This window comes from Mustela putorius, unplaced genomic scaffold (assembly GCF_011764305.1).
Source record: "Mustela putorius furo isolate JIRA1106 unplaced genomic scaffold, ASM1176430v1.1 tig00000198_pilon_pilon_pilon, whole genome shotgun sequence".
Taxonomy (NCBI): domain Eukaryota; kingdom Metazoa; phylum Chordata; class Mammalia; order Carnivora; family Mustelidae; genus Mustela; species Mustela putorius.
In genome coordinates, this window is record NW_025421311.1 from 1,712,621 (window position 1) to 1,735,234 (window position 22,614).

The 22,614-nt window shown below is 45.5% G+C and overlaps 1 long non-coding RNA gene across 1 annotated transcript; it reads right to left on the minus strand.

Moving 5' to 3' along the window:
* Positions 1 to 954: 954 nt before the first annotated feature.
* On the minus strand, positions 955 to 21,749 carry LOC101687464. Its single transcript, XR_006605950.1, has 3 exons — positions 21,266 to 21,749; positions 8,279 to 8,374; positions 955 to 1,051 (listed from the first exon to the last, which is right to left on the minus strand). It is a non-coding gene; the product is annotated as an uncharacterized LOC101687464 (long non-coding RNA).
* Between the last annotated feature and the right edge of the window lie 865 nt (positions 21,750 to 22,614).

A 22,614-nucleotide genomic window follows, 5' to 3' on the forward strand; every position in this document is an offset into this window, starting at 1 on the left:
TGTGGGTCCAACTACATCATTGCTCTGTTCAGAGCCACCGGGCTTTCCCCTCTTGCTCAGCACGAAAGCCGCCGCCATTTTTGCCACGGCCCCTGCGTCCCTCAGAACCTCGTCTCGCCTCGGTGCCTTCTCCCTCTTCTTCCGTTTGTGTCCTGCACTCCTGCCGCCCCGGTCTCCTCACCCCCCTGTCCCTGCCCACCCCTTTGGCGAACTACTTCAGTTCTCAGTGCCTCAACATGCCAGTCTCTAAAATGGGCACAATAATAGCAAGAGTATCAGAAGATTTCTGTTAGGATTAAATCCGTTCAACAGCCTGTTGAACATTCAATATTACATTATCCTTGCCATACTTTTCATGGCCTCCATCTGATTTTCCCAAATTTCTGATGATTTGACTCCTGCAGCACCAGTAATCTTGGACAGGGGCCAGCAACGTTTCAGCTTCTTCCTACAAAGCCTCTGTCAGACCCTCGCTGCAGAGACTTAAAACTCAAGAGTGTCAAATCCTCCCGGGTTCCCTGAGCCCCTGCTGCTAGGTCTTATGCACTTGTGGTCCGCCCTGAATTTTCTTCCTTACTCATTGTTTGGGGGAAAGTGGTTTTATATTTCTCAATTTTGTCTGAGCTTTTCCCTTCATTTCGGTGTAATGTCATTTTCCATCTTGCCTTCATATTCCAGTTCTTGCCCGCAACGGAACCCTGCCCTCCACTCTGTCTTCCAATTCTGTCTGCAATTTTCACTCTGCCTTTTCTGTTCTCCCATATGGGAGCAAGGGCACATTTACTTAACCTCTCTAGCAATCTTGTGTTTGGATGGGGAAAGATTGGGTTTCTGGCAGTTCTAAATATAGAGCAATTCCTTGAAGGAATGCATGATGGGACCAGATCGTAATTCAATACAAGGAGCTTGGCTACAAGGTGAAGATGTTGTCACAAGGAAAACACTCACCCGCTCACCTGGTCTGAGGTGCTGGGTCGGAAGGAGTCCAGCAGCATGCCGACTCGATTTTAAGCTTCAAGCCGCAGATCCAGAAGTGTTTTGTTTTCTTGGCCTGGGAGGGAGATTGGAGATTAGGTACGAACTCAGTAATAAAGCCAATAAAGCAAGTCAATAAAGCCTCTCCGGGGGTGGGGGAGGGGTCCGGGGAAGGTAGCGAGAGGGCGGGCAGGACGCAGTGGGAGCTCCGAGCCGGTGCCCTCATGCACACTCTTCATCTTTTAAAAAGGAAGGAAGGACTTGAATTTTGTGAAAGACTTTAACTTAATAATTTTAATACTCAAGGCTGAGTTAGATTCTTCAAGAGCACAATTGAATGGCAGTTTGCATCCACAGACACTCGTACCTATAAGAAACCAACGGGTTCACCATAAAATACTTCCACAGGGCATCAGCATCAAAACTGTGAGGACAGACACAGCAATGCCGAAGGAAGAACATGGCTTGGGGGAGTCTCACAGATTCAAATACAGGGAGGGGGACATTTGCAGGATTTGAGGAAGCAACCTTTGCTGCTTTGGTCCATTGAGCCAAGCTCCTGTTTTCTGATTCTAACAGTGGACATAGTGACGCTGTTGAGGATTGTTACGGGAATTAAATGAGATAATACAGGGCGTATCTTTACTACAATGTTCGGCACATGGATGAGTGCCTGTATTTACTTTCTCCAACGTCTAACAAGTTACCATAAGTTTAGTGGTTTTAAATAACAGACATTTCTAATCTCACAGTCCTGTCTCTCCCAAGCCCAAGCACTACGGGTTGATTCCTCGCCTGCCTTCCCCTCCAGAGGCTTCACTAGGGAAGGATTCCTTTCCAGCCCACTCAGATTCTCCACAAGGTTCGATTCCCTGCTAGCTTCAGTTGGGGATCACTCCCACCCACGAGGAGTCCCCTTCAAGGTCAAAGTCCATGACAGAGAACCCCCTCACACTGAATGTCTCTTACATTATTACACTTTTTCTGACTTCAGAAAGGGCTTGCCTGATGAAGTCAGGACCACCGGAATAATCTTCATTTTGGTTCGCTCAGAGGCCGAGGATGAGTAAGTGGGCACAGGAGTGTCAGCCCCTCCCATTCACAGGCCTGCCCACTCTCAAGGGAAAGGGATCATCCAGGCATATGGGGCCGGCGCCTTCTTAGAATTCTGCCCATTAAATAAGCGCTGTTGTATTTTGCTAAGGAGCCATAAATAAAGTAGATTGTGTTGGTGGGGAAAATACTAGTTGGTAAGGATTCCATGTTGTTTGGTGAGGCATTCCACGTGCTTCATGGGTTAGAGTTCCTGGAAACATTAAGGGACAGGGGCTTCTTAACGTAGCCGTCCAGAGGGTGACTTAACCAATGACCCGAGAACTCTATGTGAAATCATGTTTGGCTTCAAATCCACGGAGGGCAGGAGAGGAGAGAACATTTAGTCTACAGCACGGAGTTACAGGACGACCTGGAGGGAAGGACAGAGTGTGTCCCCCAACGGGGAGATCAAGTGCTATGTCACTCCACCCACCCTGCGACTCCACACCTCACGGGGCCACACACCTGCTGGGGCACTTCTCTCCCCAGGACCTATGAAGACACCCAACCATGTCCGTGAGGAAAAGAACTGGAGTCAGGAGTCTTCCATTAAGACCCGTTATGTAAGGGTGTGCTGACCCCATAGCTTCTGGGGGCAGTTACAGAAAGAAGGGCCACAATGCAAATCCCTCCCAGTCCTCTCCCCTCCAACCCCTCAAGTCCCACTTGGTGGCACAAGGACCAGGACTGAGCAGGACTTGGCTGCTTTGCTCTTACACGTCCTTGTCCTAAGCCCTCCCAGGCTTGGATGGAACTCACCGCTCAGGAGATTAACTTTCCAAACTGAAACGCTTGACCCACTTGAAATCTATTTGTGGAACTTAGTGTTATTTTCATCATTGGACCATGAAAAATAAATTCCACAAATAGAGTCCCAAAACCCTCACCCATGATGAAATACCTCAAGTTTCTCAAAAGGTCTAAGAGTCCGAGGCAGCTGGGAGATGTGGCATTACCTTAGTCTACTTCTACATAATTTTTTTCTTTCTCTTTTTTATAACTGGGATTTATGACTTGAGAAAGAGGGATTATTGCTCTGATTATTGTCCATTTCCCTGGCCAATGTGGTTTTCTCCCCAGAAATCTTGAAAACTTTTTTTTTAAGTTGAAAGCAAAGAGAAATCATGATAGCTTCATCTACTATCATGAAGACAATGAAATAATAATAATAATCTACCAGCTAGTAGAATAAGAAAACACTGGGCACAACGAGTAAATCCTTATGTTCTTGACTCTCATAAAGCACATGGTTTGTCTCCTACCATTGAAAATTCAAATAAGTGGTCCTGAACTTCAAGAAGGATTTACAACTTGCTGATCTACTTACGGAGCTAAAAGAGTATTCTACCAAAGACTGTCCCTACTGTTAAGTAACTCATTGAGGAGCTACAGGAGACAGAAAATTAACATGAACATGACTATCACTGAGAACTTGTGAGCACTAAAGAGGAAGTTCTGAATAAAGGACCCCAATGAAGAAAAGCTCCAAGTATGCCTCAGACTCATGACTGACCCGGAGTTCTCTGGGAATCCACAACCACTGGGTTAATGGGGCCAAAAGAAAAAATAATATTAGCAAACTATCTATAGCCTCTAGATTTTTTTTAAAACCAAGATCCTGTCCCTGAATGGAAGGATGGCAGAGAGAAGAGTTGAGGAGTCACTGATGCACAGACACACTGTGAGGCACTTCCAGACACCAAGTCCTTAATGTCTCACAGCAATCCTGGGTTATAGAGAATCTCCCAGAGCCTCACATTTTTTAAAAGATGTATTTATTTTTTAGAAGTGGGAAGGGCAGAGGGAAAGAGAGAGAGAGATAAAGTATCCCAAGCAGATTGCCTGCTGAGCACAGAGCCCAACACTGCGCTCCATCCCAGTGAGATCATGACCTGAGCCGAAATCAAGAGTCAGATGCTTAACCAACTGAACCACCCAGGCAAGCTGAGCTTCAAAATTTTTAAGTGACTTGTTGCACAATTACTCTTGTGGTGTAAGAATTTGTGCCAAAATGTAGGAGTTTAAAACAACTTTTTTCCCTCTCTTTCTCAAGATATGTTGGTCAGGAATTTGGAAGAAGCTTGGCTGGGCAGTTCTCACTTAGCCTCTTGGGTGGTGGAAGCCTGTTGTCATGGGGGCTTCCACCCTTGAAAGGCTAGTCTGGGCTGGGCGCCAGGGTGGCTCACTCGCAGGACCAGCAGATATTGCTAGGTGTCAGCTGGGGACGGAGAGGGGACTGTTGACCAGAACACCCACAGAGAGCCTCTCCAGGAAGCCTGGTGCTCTCAGGATGACCAGACTTCTTACAGGATTTCCAGCCTCCCCCATAGCCCGTGCTCCACAAGACTGAGTAGGAGATACATAACCCTTTGTGGGCAGCTTCAGGAGTCACACGGCACCACTTTTGCCATACTTTATTGGCTGGAACAATCAGAAGCCCACCAGGATACCAAAGAAGTCTCCAGAAACCCCCCAAGATACCAAAGAAGAGGACATAAACGTCACCTTTTGATAAAAACAATGTCAGGGTTATGTATTTAATGATCATACTTGGCTCAAAAACAGCTGGTAAGATCCCACTCAAATGTATTGTAAACAACAAAACCTGTGATTGCAACTCGGTATACATAGTGAGGGGGTCATTTTATTTGCAAACAAGAGAAACTTGGTTCATATTTGACACATTGCATGGAATGATTCAGAGACCCAGTGTTTGTCACAGGTGCCCATCTCTTCAATCCATATGACAGATCCTACTTGAGTCACATGGTTAAACAGCTGTAACCAGAGAATCCAGAGGGAGATGAGACGGGGCGGGGAATAGTGGGAAATGTGCACTACTGAGGAATCAAGAGAGTTTGCAAGGATTGTTGAGCTCCCAACTTCTTTTGCCGAGAACCGAGAACTCCTTGGTGAAACTTCTATAAACCTCACAAAGGAAGAAATCAGCCTTGAGCGCTCGACAAACCTGTGTTGTCCAGAGAACCCATGGAAAAGTAAATTATAGGCTTTTTGATTTAGCGGATAAATTAATGAGCCAGAGTGAGAGTCACCATGTCTTCATCTATATGTCGATGATCAGGTATTTTCACTTGGTTTGGTCATTTATTCACACAAGGGCAGAGGCTGATAGGAAAAGTTTTATTTTCACTTTGGAGAAGAGACAACAAGACCCAGGAATTTTCAGTGACTCAATCCGAATTACAAAGGGAATAAAAAGTAGAGCTAGGACTCAAACTCAGACTTCCCTGGATCTAGTACCTTCTCCTCCTCACCACAGATTCTCCTGATAAAAACTTCAGGCTCCTTGATGGTGTGATAAACAGGCAAATTCGTCTCTACTGGAGGGTCCAACCTCTCCACTACTAAATCTTGGAGTAGCTGCCAATTGGAGCATTTTGGTTTCTACCACCGAAATGAAACAGGCCATCTTCATGTTGACTCTAGGAACCTACATGAATCAAATAAATAAAATGCATTAGCTTCGACTTCTCTATTTTTAATTTCTTAAGGAATCTTCACACTGTTTTCCAAAGTGGTTGCACCAACTTGTGTTCCCACCAACAGTGTAAGAGCGTTCCCCTTTTTCCATATCCTCTCCAACACTTGTTGTTTACTGTCTTGTTGATTTTGGCTATTCTAACTCTTGCAAGGTGGTATCTCAATGCAGTTTTGATTTAACTCTCCTTGATGGCTAATGATGATGAACATTTTTCCTTGTGTCTGTTAGCCATTTGTAAGTCTTTGGAGAAGTATCTGTTCCTGTCTTTTGCCCATTTTTTGGCATGATTATCTGTTTTGTGTGTGCTGAGTTTGAAAAGTTCTTTATAGATCTTGGATATCAGCCCTTTGTCTGTAGTGTCCTTTGCGAATATCTTCTTGCATTCTGTGGGTTGCCCTTGTTTTGTTGACTATTTCCTTTGCTGTGCAGAAGCTTTGATTTTGATGAAGTCCCAAAAGTTCATTTTTGCTTTTGTTTCCTTTGCCTTTGGATACAAATCTTGAAAGAAGTTGCTGTGGCCGATGTCAAAGAGGTTACTGCCTATTTTTCTATAGAGTTTTGACAGATTCCTGCCTCACATTGAGGGTTTTTTTTTAATCCATTTAGAGTTTATCTTTGTGTATGGTATAAGAGAATAGTCAAGTTTCATTCTTCTATACATAGTTGACTTCTCTTTGCCCTGTTCCCAGGAACACCAGATTTGGTCAGGCGGGTTTCATGGCAGGTTGAGGAACTGGAGTTAGACCTCAGGAGTTATCTGTAGAGCCCCAAGTCAGATGTGGTTGGCTCAGGGTTGTTTCACATGTCCTCAGGTCCTTGGCTCAAACCAAGAGGTCCTCAAAACTTTCTATGCTCAAAATGAAAAACAAGCTCCAAACATTTGCTCGTGAAAACAGAGTGAAAAGAACATACACCCACATTTGCTTCCATTGGTCACGTCTCATTTGCCTTTTGAAAGACTTCTTCACTTATTTGTGGAGCATAACAAATAGCATGGAGGACATGGGGAGTTAGAGAGGAGAAGGGAGTTGTGGGAAATTGGAAGGGGAGGTGAACCATGAGAGACTATGGACTCTGAAAAACAATCTGAGGGGTTTGAAGGGGTGGGGGGTGGGAGGTTGGGGGAACCAGGTGGTGGGTATTATAGAGGGCATGGATTGCATGGAGCACTGGGTGTGGTGCAAAAATAATGAATACTGTTATGCTGAAAATAAAAAATAAATTAAAAAAAAAAAAGAGAGACAGTATTCCAATGATTGATTGCAAATATAGTATTTTTTTCAGTATAATTTTTTTCAAATAAAATTGTAAAAATAGAAATAATAACTAACAATCATGTTGAATTCAAAATATTCAATCATATATTATCTTACTGGAGTTCCATTACCATCTCGCCACTTTGTACACAAATACATTTTTAAATGTTGCTTCAGTGAAGTCAGTAATATTCATGAATGTGGAAAACAAAGTTAAGCATATAACACCATGAAGATCAATATTATATTACCATTTCTGGGAAAATGGCTCTGCTACCAAAAAGCTTTCAAGAAGTTAGTTTGCAATACTTTTTAACAGGGCAATATTTTTCCCATTATTATATAAGGTCATCGATGATGAGATGTCAAAAGTAGTCATCATTCTATGTCCCCAAAATAAACAAAACATTATTAAAAATCAAAACAAAACAAAACAAAACAAACAAACAAAAGCAACAACAACAACAACAAAAAAGAATCAAATGATTGAAATATGACTGGTGGCAACTTCGATAGCAACATAACCATCACTGGGAATTTCTAGAACACAAGGGATATATTTTTTTAATCTTAACCCATGAGTCCCTGAGAGTCTTGATTTGGTCAGCATAAGCCAGAACCGATCATCTACCAAACTACGAAAGACACAGGATTTCTTCCATGTCCTAGATCTCCTTTTCTACACCCACGTTCCTTCTTCTTTTCTTCTCCTCTTATTGCAGGCCCATCCTTCACTGGGAAGACACTGTTTGCATTAGACATGTGCCCAGAAATGATGAGGAGGATGATGAGGACTGTGCCTTCCATTTATTGGGTCACCACCATTTACATGGTATTTACTCAGTGCTGAGAGTCAAGTCGGGTTTTAAACCATTTTGTGTAATCCTGTCTGCCCTATGAGACTGATACTCAGTTTTCCCATCTTACAGATGACAAAACTGACATTTCCAGAGGGAAATAATTTGTCAGAAGCCCCACAGCTCATGTGGGGAAGGAGGAGACTCAGTCTCCTGTTCCTGTGACTTCTGAGTCCATTTCATTTATTATTCCAGTTAACATCACAATGGGTGGCTAAATCCATCTAGTGTCTGTCCTTGAGGTATTTTCATGTGTAAAGAGGACAGGAAGTAGAAAGTCCTGCTTCATGGAAATTTAGGAATTACAACTGGTGTGGCTCTTACAATAAGTAATAGGCTAATCCTTAAATATTTTCAAGTTTCTAGAAAAGGGCTTCCCAGAATCCCCCAAACCACACCACGTAGAGAAATGGTCTGTGCTTCTGTGACTCCGATGAGCATGAGGAGACCCAAATGATAGCAATGAGCTCCCAGCTTTCGTTCTTCATCTGTAAAATGAGGGAGTGAGACCAGGTCAACCCTAGGGGCTGTTCCTAGCCCTGACACACCATTTGTGAAGGATTGGTTACATGGAGTGGGTATGGTAAGTTTACCTTAGGGCTAATTGGTAACCCTGAAGTCCTAGTTTCCTCTCCTCTCAGAGCTCCAGTTTCTTGGACCTTATGTAAGTCTCCATGAGGTGAAAGATGCTGTAAAACACAGTGAAGGCAATTCTTCAGTGAATGTCATTGCAAATTACAGCCCTGAAAGCAATTCATCTCTCAACCTCCTTTCCCAGGAATTGGTAGTAAAGACATAATGTTGTTTCCAGCCCCTTTCATCTTTAAAGCTCTTATGAAAACATTGAATTAATCTTCAAAATGTCACAAAGGGAGGCACAATCCTAGCGCTGTCCCTCCTCCTGCATTCTCTCCATTTTCCCTCGTCAGTCACGTTGTGAGAGGGGCGTCAGAGGAGACCTGCAAGGTCGTTTGCTTTAAATCACATCTGATGGTTAATTCTCACAAACTTTCTCGCCAGGCACTCACCTGCTGTGGGGGATGATTTGGGAGTGTCTTCCAAGCCCAAGACCAAGGACTGCCCATCTGTCTATACATTTTATCCAACCAATGAGAACCTAAGTAGCCACGGGAGTGGACCCGACTGATGACGCTTCATCCAACTGATGTGGACTGGACCCTGCTCGACCACTTACAGCTAGCCGGGCAATCAGATGACCCTCCTCCACAGCCAAAGTGGCAATGATGCTACTACAGTCTCAGCCTGGACTGTTTTCATGGGTGGAGTGGATAATGTTGGAAGTGAGATTACATCTACCTTCCCCAGTGAGCCAACCTGCAAAACTAGAAGATGAGGCAGATGTGCAGCAGGGAACGGAGTCAGGACATGGAGAGTACATCCTGGGCCTCCAACACTTTTCATTGCCTGGCTCCGTTCCTTGACTGCCCCTCTGCATGGTGTCTAGAGACCTACTATCTTCACTAACACCTGCAGCCTGTGCTTGAACAACCCGAGTCACACACAACTCCCTGGACGTTTCTCCAACACCTCTCCTAACTCCCCATTCTTCTGGAAATCCTGGGATCCAGAGAAGGACTTGGGAGTCAGAGATGTTTTCCCTTCCCCCACCTGGGGGTGGTAGTGGGGGTGGAAAACGAGATAAGGTGGAAAAGATCTGAGTTATTTATCTCCATTTTCACGCCTTCATTTGAATTCATTTCTCACTGACAGCACATGGTTTCCTGCTTCCTTTCCAGCAGGACCATCACAGACTTACATCTGTTCTCTGAGGTGCTATAATAGAAAAGATAAAAACAAAATCCCACTGCCTAAATGACTTGCAGGTAATCATATAAGTAGAAAGAACAGAAATTTTAAAATAGCAATGATGCTAATATTTTCTTTAAAAAAAAAAAGATTTCATTTGACAGAGAGAGAGAGTGTGTACGTGAATGTGAGCAGAGAGGGGCAGAGGGTGAGGAAGAAGCAGATTCCCCACTGAGCAAGGAGCCCAACATGAGGCTTGATCCTACTATCCCTGGATCACGACCTGAGCCAAAGGCAGATGATTAACCAAATGAGCCACCCAGGGCCCTACTAATATTTTCTCACATTTCCTAATTTGTGCTTTGACCCTTCTACTTAATTTAATCGATCCTTTAAGTTGTTAGTTGTGCCAAGCCATGTCATAAAACCATGGACTGTCAGACTGAATCAAAAGAACAACATCAAAATAAAAAATAAATAAATAAGAACATCATTTAAAGTATATGACCCTGCAATTGCACTACTGTGTATTTACCCCCAAAGATACAGATGCAGTGAAAAGAAGGGCCATCTGTACCCCCAATGTTCACAGTAGCAATGTCCACAATCACCAAACTATGGAAAGAGATGAGATGCCCTTCAATGGACGAACGGCTAAAGAAGATATGGTCCATATACAGAATGGAATATTACTCAGCCAGCAGAAAGGATGAATACCCAACTTTTGTGTCAACATGGATGGTACTGGAGGAGATTATGTTAAGTGAAATAAGTAAAACAGGGAAAGACAATTATCATAAGATTCACTTATTTGTCGAACATAAAGAATAGCATGGAGGACATTAGGAGAAGGAAGGGGAAAATGAAGGGGGGGCTTGGAGGGGAAGACAAACCTGGACTCTGGGAATCAAACTGAGGATTTTAGAGGGGAGAGCAGTAGGGGGATGGTTTAGCCCAGTGGCGGGTATTAAGGAGGGCACGTATTGCACAGAGCACTGGGTATTACATGCAAACAATGAATCTTGGAACCCTACCTTAAAAACTAAAGATGTACTATATGGTGACTAGCATGACATAATAAAAAATTACTAAAAATAAATCTTTTAAAAAGTGTACACAACAAGAAATAGCCCCTTCCTGGGTCCCCTGCCAGATGAGACTTGGAGGTTCTATCAATACAGCCAGCAGAATGGGGTTTCAGTTGGGAGCAGTGGCAGCTTAATGGAGTTGGGAAATTTAGTTCCCAACCCACGGCTAGCTTTCAAGATGTCCTTTGGGCCTGGCCTGACCTGAAGTGGATCATCCCCTCCATGTCCAGTCCCATCCATCTCAGAGGGGGGCCGAGGAAGCCGGGTCTGGCTGCATCACTCCGGGAAGGCTCCGGGTAGCAGTCCAGGGAAGGGTGTCAAGAACAGCAGGGAAGGGTGCAGGGAGCGCTACAGAACTGTGGTCTTTGAAGCCACGTTGAAATTCAAGCCGTGTCAGGGTTATACCCGCCCTAGAACATGGGGGTGGGCATCAGGGTCCCACTGTCCCCAGTGTCTGAAATAGGTCATCTTGTTCTGGGCAGCAGAGAGCTGAGTGCCCCCCCCATCCCGTGTGAGTAATGACACGCCCCTTAAAAATACAAAGGGTAAGAGATTCATCTTCAATATCCCCTCCCCTCAGAATACACTCATTAGCGGACCTTGGCACTATGACATCTCAACCACTCACTCAGTGAGCAGAGGTATTTCCTTTCAAGGAGCTCCTACTATGGGTCCTGCTGGCTTCTTATTTTGTGGCTTATTCTTCATAGTGGTTCTGAATGTGATCCCTACATCAGCAGGAACCCCATTATCAGGAACCAGTTAGAAATGCAAATTGCTGAGTGTCCTACCTCAGATCCGCTAAATCAGAAATTATGGGTTGGTTTGGGGTTGAGCAATCTGTATTTCCACAAGCCTGGCAGGTGATTCTGCTGCTGGGTATGGACGGTGAACCCTTGCGTGCTCCGGAGGCCAGACACTCCAGACAGGAGGTCTAGTCCACCTCATCCCTGGGAAATGAGATTCTTCCCATTCAGCCGTACAACCATGAGCTCTATCGGAGCCAATGGCGAAAGGTAAGACCAATAAATCAATTCTGTCTTTATTTAAAATTTGGATATTTTGTCCATTGTAAATTTTGGTCCTTCCTTTTGAGAATATCTGTCCTTATTCCTGAGGGTTTGGGTGATCCCCTCAATTTTGTGGCTGGAAGAAATGCCTCACTCGCAGACCCTGGTCCTGCCCTTTGAGAAGCCATTCAGTCAGCCTAAGGCCCTTGTGGTCCTGAGAGCAGGACAGGGGTTCTGGAAGTGGGTGTGGAGGGCTCCCATGTCCTCCCCTCGGGAATGGAAGTGGGCGCTCACAAACCGCAGCCGGCCCTCAGCTGTGGGCAGTCAGGATGGGACTGAATTGCACGGTCAGATCTTTTTTCAATTTCAGGGATCGAAACAATGCTTTCCGGAGTGGTCCTACAATGTCTTTTCTCATGAGCATGTTTCAACCAGAGGTGACGACTCATTTATTTGCTTCTGAGTGAACCCATGTTAATCAGGATGAACTAGCTTGATTTAACGCTGGTGCCATGTGTACCCAGAGTTACATTCCCTCTTCTCCTCCTGTCACTGCGGATTCATCACTGAACTGTGACAAGAGGGAGGTAATTCTCTCTGCAGGTCTGGAGCTCACGCCACCTGTGGTTTTGTCTACAAAAGAGCAGAGAGCGGAGGAAAAGGCCTGACACCAGAGCGTCCTCTGCAACCACCACCTGCTTCCCCGTCTCCCTTCTGGTCACTCCTTTTTCATTTAAACTGCAAGAACAGAAAGGGCTATCCAAAAGCTGTGCATATAAGAGTTATGATTTAATTAAGTGAAATCGATAAGTCCCCATAAGTTTTTGTTTTGGAAGAGGTACAAGTTCCTTGTCATCTCCAGGCCCTGACGATTCTGAGCCCACTCACTCGCTGAACAACGAACACTGATCCAAGCTCTAGCTCCAGAGACACGGCCTCCTCTATACACCCAGCCATCCATCTGTGTAGTGTCTGTGGGGAGGGCCCTGCTGAGGTGGTCACTGGGCTAGGACGAGACATCTGAAGGGGCTGCACGCTCTGGACAAGCGGAGGGCAGGAGCACCACCCAGGTCTTGCCATATGTGCTGCTGGAGGCCATGTAGTAGGAGTAGGGAAAGTCCAAGATGAAGGCTTCACAGAACCAAGAAGGAAACATCTCCATCCGGCAGTATCCTGTCTCCCTTTATTGATGTTGCGCTCGCCGCAGAGCTGAAATGCCTGCAGTCCTGCTCCGTCACCACACAGCAGGTAATGCACGACAGATTTGGAGATGAAAAGCAACAGACAGACTGGTATCGCAGTCCCCACTTTGGTGACTCACTGTCCTGCCCACATGCTACACACGTTCCGCACAGCGTTTAAACAACTCTGTTCTTCCACCCTCTTAAGATACAGTTATCCTCACAAGCGAAGAACTGTCACCCTTTCCCCAAAAGTCAGCAAGTACACAGCCCCAAAACTCATTCAGGTCTGGCTGCATTAATGACTCCCAAATTCCATCACATTCTCACTGAGTATTTTGTTAATGAGTACATTTCAAAATTAACCCAGAACTACCTGTATGTAAAATTTTAAAAATGGGCAAAGGGGAAGAAAGTTATTAATCTATATGAGTGAGCACTTATAACCAGCAAATAAAAAAACATGCAAGGCTCCTATATATCTTGTTCCTGTAACTGATTACAAGACTCTAGTGGATATTCAATCATCCTTTTTATTTCTATGACTTCTGTATTTCTCCCATCCTCAGCCAGAATCTCAGCTGATTTGGGTTATTTACCAGATGGAAGGTCCCTAAAATTAACCCCCAAGGGGCCTACGTTATCGACTGGCTTTATGATGCTGTCATTTTCATTAACTTTTTCTATTGGGTATGGAAGTACCAAGAGACACTCCAGAGAGTCCACTGGATTGAAAACAAAATCCTCCTTGGCCTCACTGTGCTACAGCAATCCAGTTTCCCCTTGGTATTCAAGATCAGTGACACCAACAAATACAGGAACTCTTCCACCTACTTGTTCGAGCAGCGCAAGGAGCCCGAAATGGTCAGGTAGAAGTCTCATCTTCCAGTTCAGGGGAAACACCATTGTTCCTTTGGTGGAAGCATTCCCCTGTGAAGTACTAAGTACTAAGTGAAGTACTAAGACATCCAAACCCACAGAGCCCCAAGTTTCTTGGTAAACAGAAATTCTGTGAATGGGCATCACAGTGAGAAGAGCCATCCGCATTCCTTGATTCCTGAAATTAATACTCTAGAGCAGAACTGACAGCCCTGATGCAGGACCGTAGAGTTATACTGGTTATCCTGCCAAGTAAAAGCCAAGCTTGTTATGTGTTCCTTCCATATTGGGGTGGAAATGAAGGCATTGGCACGGCCACTGGCTTCATACCAAGCATCAGAGCTCTGGTCGCTTCATTCCAGTAGAGATGACACATCTGAGACAGCGGCAGGGACTGGAGTTACCATCTGAGTATATATTTTTTCAAATCTTCAATGGCGACATGAGTCTGCAGTTTTTCTAGAGATGGGGTATTGCTTCTGGTCCACAGTCTTGATCAGGAGAGGACATTCCAGGGACTTTCACTTAGTCATTGTGGCCATGACGACAGCCCATGGCCAGAGAGTTAGTTTGGGCAAACAAAGCCCACTGTGAGTCATTTTGGAAGTAAGGCTCTATTCTTTCATTGGTTCCAGTCCCCACTTTGACTGTGGAGTCATAGTGGCATCAACTAACATCATTTAGGAATGATGACTTCATACTCCCTTACAGATCATTGTATTAGACCCTCTCACTCTTATCAATGCCTACAGCATTCTTTTTGCAGTCGGTGTTTGTAACAATGGCACAGTGTCCTTCCTCAACTAACTTGGCCTCTCTGGGTCTGTGAACTGACTAAGGTCTGGAAACCCACTGAGGGGCCACGATTCTTCACTGTGATGACTCAAGGCAAGGTTTTAGCTCCAGATCTAGAAAACATACTAGTGGGTTACCAATCTATTTCATTCCTAGAGCCACTATGATCAATTTGCGTCCTGTAGGCTATCCTTGTAAAGCATCTTGGTTTCTGGTACATTTACGCTATGCTCGGTGGTAAATATTTTTATTTTATCTGTGTAGCTAAGTGCTGCACTTGCTACCATGCTTAGAATTCACTCCTGCCCATCTTCCCCAGAGTTTACATTTCTTTTAGTGTACAAGCTATTTTCTCTTGGGTTATAGTATATCCTAGCCCCTTAGCACATGGTGAGATCTAATCCTGGGTTTAGCAGCAACAGAGTATGTTCATGGTGTGTCTGGAGAGAAATGAGAATCCACTTCCAAGGCTTGCCCGAGGGTAGTTATCACAGGGCTTCCAAGCAAGGACAGGCTCTCCTCCTCAGACAATGGAGAAAAGGCTGATGCTTTTGGTTCAGGGAGGCTCAGAATGACATGGAGATTCAACATCAGCTTTATTGGGGTCCAACCAATTGTTTCCATTTGAAGTTCCGTGGTTGTGTTCTTTCCTAACTAATGTCCTAAATGTCACATGAGACACTTGATGAGACTGTGAATCTAAGTATCACTGTAATTCAGCAACCCGCATAAGTAAATGTTGTACTTTATTTCCAGCAATATCAGCCCTGTGGCTGTAAGAGAAAGGAGATCCTTTCAAGGCTGTCATGGAAGCTCTCAGCCACTTAAGCTTGAAGTTAGAGGGACTGAGTGTGTCATTTTCTTTTTGTAAACGCTCAAGTGCACTGAAAAAAATCAATCCCAAATCACAGTCCTTGCAGTCATCGTCTCGCCTGTAAGAGTCAAGAGCAGCAGCCCACTTGGGCTCCCAAAGCACTCACTTCACTTGACACTTCATCAAAATCAAACACAGGTTATTGCGTGATTAATTACAAAGCTGCCCTGTGACAAGGGTTACTAGCATCCTGTGCCCTGCTGTCAGGGAGCTTAGCACTTCAGCAGAAGGACATGACCAAAGCACTTCCCAAACCCCATCTGAGGTGGATGACTGCCTCCCTCAATCCTTTAACAGTCAGGCTCCAATCTGGAGAGAGAAAACACACCAGGAAAGTTTTTCCTTACATTTTATTTTTTAAAGATTTTATTTATTTATTTATTTGAGAGAGAGAGAGTGCAAGACAAAGCCTGAGCAGAAGGAGGGACAGACAGAGAGGGAGAAACAGACTCCCCACTGAGCAGGGAGCCCGACTTGGGGCTCAATCCCAGGACCCCGGGACCATGACCTGAGCCAAAGGCAGACGCTTAACCAACTGAGCCATCCAGTTGCCCCACACAAGTAACTTTAATATCAAACATCATTATAACAGGGGAGTGACCCTAAAGAATTTTCCAGGGCCTGGAAACAATATCTCAAGAAGGAACAAACTTGGAAGAGGGTCCCTGCGCAAAGCTGGGATTTAGACCTTGTTGGAGGCACATTTTCAGTCCCCTGGATGGAAAAGAAATTTCCCTGGGTTGCCCCAGTACCAGGCAAGCAGGAGACATCCCTCCAGGTTATGTCTGGATGACCCTGGCAAGAAGCCCACAGAGAGAGTCAAGGGTGGGGGACCACCACCACCAGGGCGACACGAGAGCTACTCGGGGCCATCCTCAGAGAGGGGAGCAGCCGTCCAGGGTCCTGGGGCTGCAAACACACAGGGGGCTAAAGAGGAGGGCCACCAGATTGTTCTCCCTCCTGTGGCTGTGACCGTGGGACAGGAGCAAGAAAGAAACCAAAGAGCAGCCTCCAGTATGGGAAGGAGAGGCTCCTCCTCCTAAAACACCTTCCCACCCCAAGGGCTCTGTGCTAGGAAAGGCGAATTCACCCTTCCTGCAGATGGGAAAGGCCTGACAACGGTCTCCTGCCATCATCACCACCATCCCAGAAGCAGCTCTGTTGTCAGGATTAAAGAAAAAAGAGCAGCTAACATTTCCTGAAGCCTTATGACTCCGTCTGAAAGGCCTCCCCACGATGTAAAGTGCTATGAGAAGGAAGAGGTGCACACAGCTGTTGGCTAGAGGGTTTTCAACAGAAGAATGAGATTCACATTCATTTCACAATCACCTCTGATTAAAATGCCACTTGGGAAGCACAGACCTTTCATTCTGAAGTGATCCACGTTCCAAACAAAAGGTTAGAAAGCAAGTCACCACTCTGACTTTGCAATCAAAGCTAAGATCAAGCTGTCAGGCTGTGTTTATGAGGAAGAGAGGGAGGGGTGACGGTGCTCTGAATTGAAGTTCACCTTGTTCCGGGAAACTTCTCTGTGTGACGCTGGAAACCAACACTGTGAAGTCTGTAGCACGGCTGAACCGCCCCTCTCTGAGGGGGCACAGAGCCACCCAGGGACAATGCAAGGGCTCGGAAGGGGCCGTGGAGAATCGTTTAGCAGCCAGGACCCGAACAGTTATGAGGCATGGTAACACTGCAGGTCCCTGAGCTGGGCTCTGGAGTCGTGGGGGTCAACAGAAGGAAACATCACACACAGGGACTGTTCACAAAAATCTACAGATGAGAAGGGAGGTTAAGGGAGCTTGACCTAATGGTGAGGGACCAACAGGCTTCACATGAGAGCTTGCAGAAATCCGGGGGATGGCTTGCATTTTCAGAAAAAACCACCTTCCCCTTTGAACATATAGGTGTTAGAGAACGGTGTTGGAGAGGAGACACAGGTCTAGCAAGCCGAGGTCTTTTTCCTCTCTATCCTGGGGAACAGGTCAGGAGCTGGGAGCAGCAGTCTTCCCCACAGTTCACTCCAGGAATAAGGCCAGTGCCCTGACTAACTTGTGGCTCTTCCTTTCCAGTGTTACCATCTTAACATGAAGGTAAATAGAAGTGGTGGCATAGGGGTCGGGCGCATTAATCAGGGCTATCCAAAGAAACAGGGCCCATAGGGAGGAGGGGGAGGGAGGGGGGAAGGAGAAAGAAAGGAATTAGCTTATGCCATTATGGGTGCCAGCAAGTATAAATTCCATTTCCAGCAAGCTGGAACTTCAGATAAGAGTTGATACCACAGTTTTGTTTGAAATCTGCAGGATGGGCCTATAGCCTGGACACAAAGGCAGGATTTTCACGTTGAAATGCTGAGTCAAAATTCCTTCTTTGGGAAAGCTCAGTCTTAGTCTCACAAACCTTCAACTGATTAGATGAGGCCCACCCACACCATGGAAGGCAATTGGCTTTACTTAATGTCAGCTGATTACAAATGTTAGTCACACCCACAGATACCTTCACAGAAATATCTAGACTGGATTTGACCAAACAACTGGACATCATGGCCTAACCAAGTAGACACGTAAAATTAACCATCATAGCAGGAAACAATAGTGACTAATTTTAGATGGGGTAGTTACAAAAAATCATAGCGTGGTTTATGTATAAGATTTAGTCTTTAAGAAGTAGTAGAAGTTTGTTCTCTAAGAAAACAAGGAAAGCAAAAAGTCACTGTCAGAAGGAGACACAGACCCACAGAGGCATGACAAGGAGAGAGTGGTCTAGGAAGAAGCAATTTCTCAAGGTGGCTGGACAGAGACTGGACAGAGCCGGTCTCCAGGCCCTATTGTGAGTGACCTCCAAGGGACACATTCACCAGGTCGAATTTGTTTGACAAACAACAGAAAAAAAAAAAAAACATTCAAAATGGGTATGAAAACACCAGGGTACAAAATGTAAGTTCTAATTCTAGAAGGTTAGGTTCCTAAACCTGAATGAAAACAAGAATTACTTAACAGTTGACGAAAATGCCAATTCTGAGGGCGTTCACCTAGATTTTACCAGTCGACGAAAATGCCAATTCTGAGGGCGTTCACCTAGATTTTACCAGTCTGTGGGCCCCGTTTGAGGTCTAGCTGTTGAGTGTTTTCAATGAGCAGCCAATGATTCCCCTGCAGGTATGCTGGAGACTGCACTTGAGAAGCACGGCTCTAGAAAGAGAGCTCTATTTCGTGTGTGTTGAGTTTGAGGAGTTCATTATAGATCCTGGATATCATAGAACTTCCCTATGACCCTGCAATTGCACTCCTGGGTATTTACCCCAAAGATACAGATGTCGTGAAAAGAAGGGCCATCTGTACCCCAATGTTTATAGCAGCAATGGCCACGGTCGCCAAACCATGGAAAGAACCAAGATGCCCTTCAATGGACGAATGGATAAGGAAGATGTGGTCCATATACACTATGGAGTATTATGCCTCCATCAGAAAGGATGAATACCCAACTTTTGTAGCAACATGGACGGGACTGGAAGAGATTATGCTGAATGAAATAAGTCAAGCAGAGAGAGTCAATTACCATATGGTTTCACTTATTTGTGGAGCATAACAAATATCATGGAGGACAAGGGGTGTTAGAGAGGAGAAGGGAGTTGGGGTAAATTGGAAGGGGAGGTGAATCATAAGACACTATGGACTCTGAAAAACAATCTGAGGGGTTTGAAGTGGCGGGGGGGGGGGCGTGGGAGGTCGGGGTACCAGGTGGTGGGTATTATAGAGGGCACAGATTGCATGGAGCACTGAGTGTGGTGAAAAAATAATGAATACTGTTTTTCTGAAAATAAATAAATTGAAAAAATTAAAAAAAAAGAAAGAGAGCTCTGGCAGCTGGGGTGAAATGAGCGGAGGGGGTGAGACAGCCGCTGGCCTAAGCCAGTGGTTATTCCCGGGCATGACATCTGCTCACACGTCTTGGTCCTTCGAGGTTGGGGGAGCAGGGCAGTCTCTGGGGACAGAAAACATCACGGGCTCACAGATCGTCTCTGTCCTCACTTGGGTATCATTTAATGACATATCCATGCTGTCAAGTTGTGTTTCACCTGTTTTGATGTCTTATGGGACAGTCAATAAAACCCATCCTTGAATTTTAGAATTCACTCCCTCAGACCTAAGTCCTTGGAAGAACAAGGACGGACCAAACCCACGGGGCTGGAAGGAGGCTGACACAGAATGGGTTTGTGAATAGGCAGAACCGGATGCCTTAGTTCTCTTGTTATGGGAAGAGTTTGCTCCCAGATTCCTTGGCTCCTGATAAAAGGCAATGTCTGATGCTCCCTTTTCACTTGTTCCCCCGAAATGACCAGATGTTTCTGAATCCCAGCAGAGAATTAAGACTTGGTCTCTGGTAGCAACTCTCAGCCCACATAAATACCAGTAATTCATGTAATGAATGGATTTGTCTTCCTGTCTCTGCCCTATAAATGTTCCTGCCTTTCCTTTAAAACTAATCTTGTCTAAGTAACAATTGAAAGGCTCAGACTCACCATCAAAGTTGGTCTTGCTTACAAAAAAAAAAAAAAGGTACAAGACATGGGTTCTGGGTTCATGATGTTAATGACTGCAGTAGGAAAAAGACATACACCACAGTAAGTATGAACCAAACATTGCTTTAGAATTGTCATATTGGATGATGATTACGCTGCCAAAAGGTAACAGAACTATGAAGTAAAAAATAAAATAAAATAAATAAAATAACAAAACAGAGTTTGTCTTGATGCCAGTGTCCCAGGGACACTGGTGGAGCCCCAGGGACAACTTTACCCACCAAGCTTTGCCCTTCTCCCTCATTCCTACCACAGAGCTGTGGCTTGCTGATGGACCCTGCTTTGTCCTCCTTGAGAGAGCAGCTGTGCCCTGAGCTATGTCCACTTCCTCAGGGCCCCGAGTGAGTCACAGCCTAGCTCCCTCCAGCTCCTTACCCTACAGACTGGACTCTGCTCCAGACCAAGGGTCATCAGGGTGTCCATGTTGTGGTGACTCCCAGTGTGTCCACTGCCCACCTTTAGTCGTGTGTCACTACACCCCTGCATGGTGACTTTGGCCTGGGTGAAGCCATCTGCTCATTTTGTACCTTAGGCCATTATAATTTGCATTTCTGGTCAGCTCACTCCATAGCCCTGTTAGTCTCAGAGTAAGGGCTGCCTTATCCCGGCTTTATCCCCTTCAAGACAATGGAGGAGGAACTTCTAAGCCTCAGTGAGATGTGGCCTTACAGGAATGATCAAAATGCTATGCTCACTTCAAAGATCCTAGGGTTTGAGTTTACATTTAAGTGGACTGACCATTCAAATCTACATAACGCTTCAGGAAACACCTGGAAGATAATCCAAACTTGTACACTGATTTTCTGGGAAGGCCAATCTGAGCTCACTCTTTTCCTGCCTTAGAGAGAGGGTGTCAAGGCAGAGGAGCAGGATGGCAGAGAAGTAGGAGACCTAAATGTCATCGGGCCCCAGGAGTTCAGCGAGAAAGTCACCAAACCATCCCAACACCTACAGATTCACCAGGAGAGCGAAGAGGAGAAGAGCAGCAGTTCTAGGAACAGAAAATCGACCACTGTCTGGCAGGTGGGACATGCCAAGACGTGAACCCAAAGGACAGGAAGATAGACCCTGGGGGGAGGGGCCGGCGCCGGCAAGCGGCGGCAGCGGAGCACGAAACCGGCACTTTTAGAGTCCGCTCCACGGAGGGACGGCGCTGCAGAGGCCGAGCAGGGGTGAGCCCTCGCGGGGCCAGTGTGGTCTCAGGACCCGCGGGGTCACAGAAAGACCGGGGGTGTCTGAGTGCGGCAGAGCTGCCAGGGATCGGAGCGGGGAAGCCGCTGCAGAGATGGGAGCCGGGGGGAGGGGGGGGCTCTCAGCTCGGGGTTACCTTAACCCGTGATCCAAGGCACAGCTGGGCCTCTGCTCTTCGACCAGGGACCCCACAAGTGGCAGATCCAGGAGACTCACCTTCCTTCTCCGGGACAGGCGGCACGGGAGCACGGCAGGCTATGCAGGCTCCAAACGGGGCTGTGCACCAGACAGAGACGCTGGGTCGCAGGCCGGTGAGCACAGAGCGCGGCCGGAGACCAGGGAGACGGGAGGGACTGACGGCTTTTCTCCGAGGGCACTGAGGATTGGGGCTCGAGGTCTTGGCTCCTCCGGTGGGACACTGGGTGCCGCCATCCTCATTCCCGCCCTCCAAAGCAGTACGGAAAGCGATCAGGGAACAAAAGCTGCAGAGCGCGGACCTGCGCAGATCACTTAGCCCGGCCCCTGGCAAGGGTAGTGGATTCCGCCTTGGGCAAGAACAAGTGACAATCACTGCAACAGACGCAGATGATCAACAAGAACATCCAGCCACAATCAAGCTCAGGGATCAAGGAGAACTGCGGAACTCCAGAGGAGGGGAAAGCAACACACAGAATTCATGGCTTTCTCCCCGTGATTCTTTAGTCTTGCAAAGTTAAATTAATTTTTAAAAATTTTTTCTTATTCTAATTTTTTAAACTTTTTCTCTTTTAGCATTTTTAACTAGTTCATCTTAACAATACCTTTCTAAAAAAATCTTTTTAAACCTTCATTATTATAGTCATATTTTATCTCTCAATGTATTTAACCTTATTTTTTGTATACATGTAGGGTTTTTATTTCCTTTAAAATTGGGATACAATTTCTTCTAATAGATCAAAATATACCCTAAATCTAGGGCATGGCTTTGTTCTAGCCTCCAGCCTGATCACATCCTTTCCTTTTTTTTTTTTTTTCAACCAATTTCTTATCAGTTCCTTTTTTAGAATGTTTTTTTAATTTTCATCTTTACTGTCACATTCCATCTCTTCATTGTGTTTACCCTTATTTTGTGTATACATAAATTTTTCTTTCTTTAAGATTTTGGGAGGCAGTTTCTTCTAACAGACCAAAATACACCCAAAATGTAGTGTCTGATTGGCAGTTGCTCCTTGAGCGTCCAACTCTATTGTGTTTAAGACCCCAGAGATGGGGTTGACTGGATGATGTGGGTATCAAAACCCTGCTCTGAAATCTTATGTCACGTATATGAACACAGTCTGTGAACTCCAGAGAACTCTTCAAATGGTGATGTCACAATCGCCTCACATGTAACCTCGACACATCAAGAATGGCCAACTGGTCCTTGATAACAGACCCTACTCATTACCTCTCTGTAAGAAACTGTCACTTTCCAGAGAGTTGTAGACAGGATATGAAATACGGAGACATTGTTCACGAGTGCTGAGACCTCTTGAGTAGGAAGCTACCGCAGGAATACTAAGTTTCATTTTTACTTTCCAGTGTGC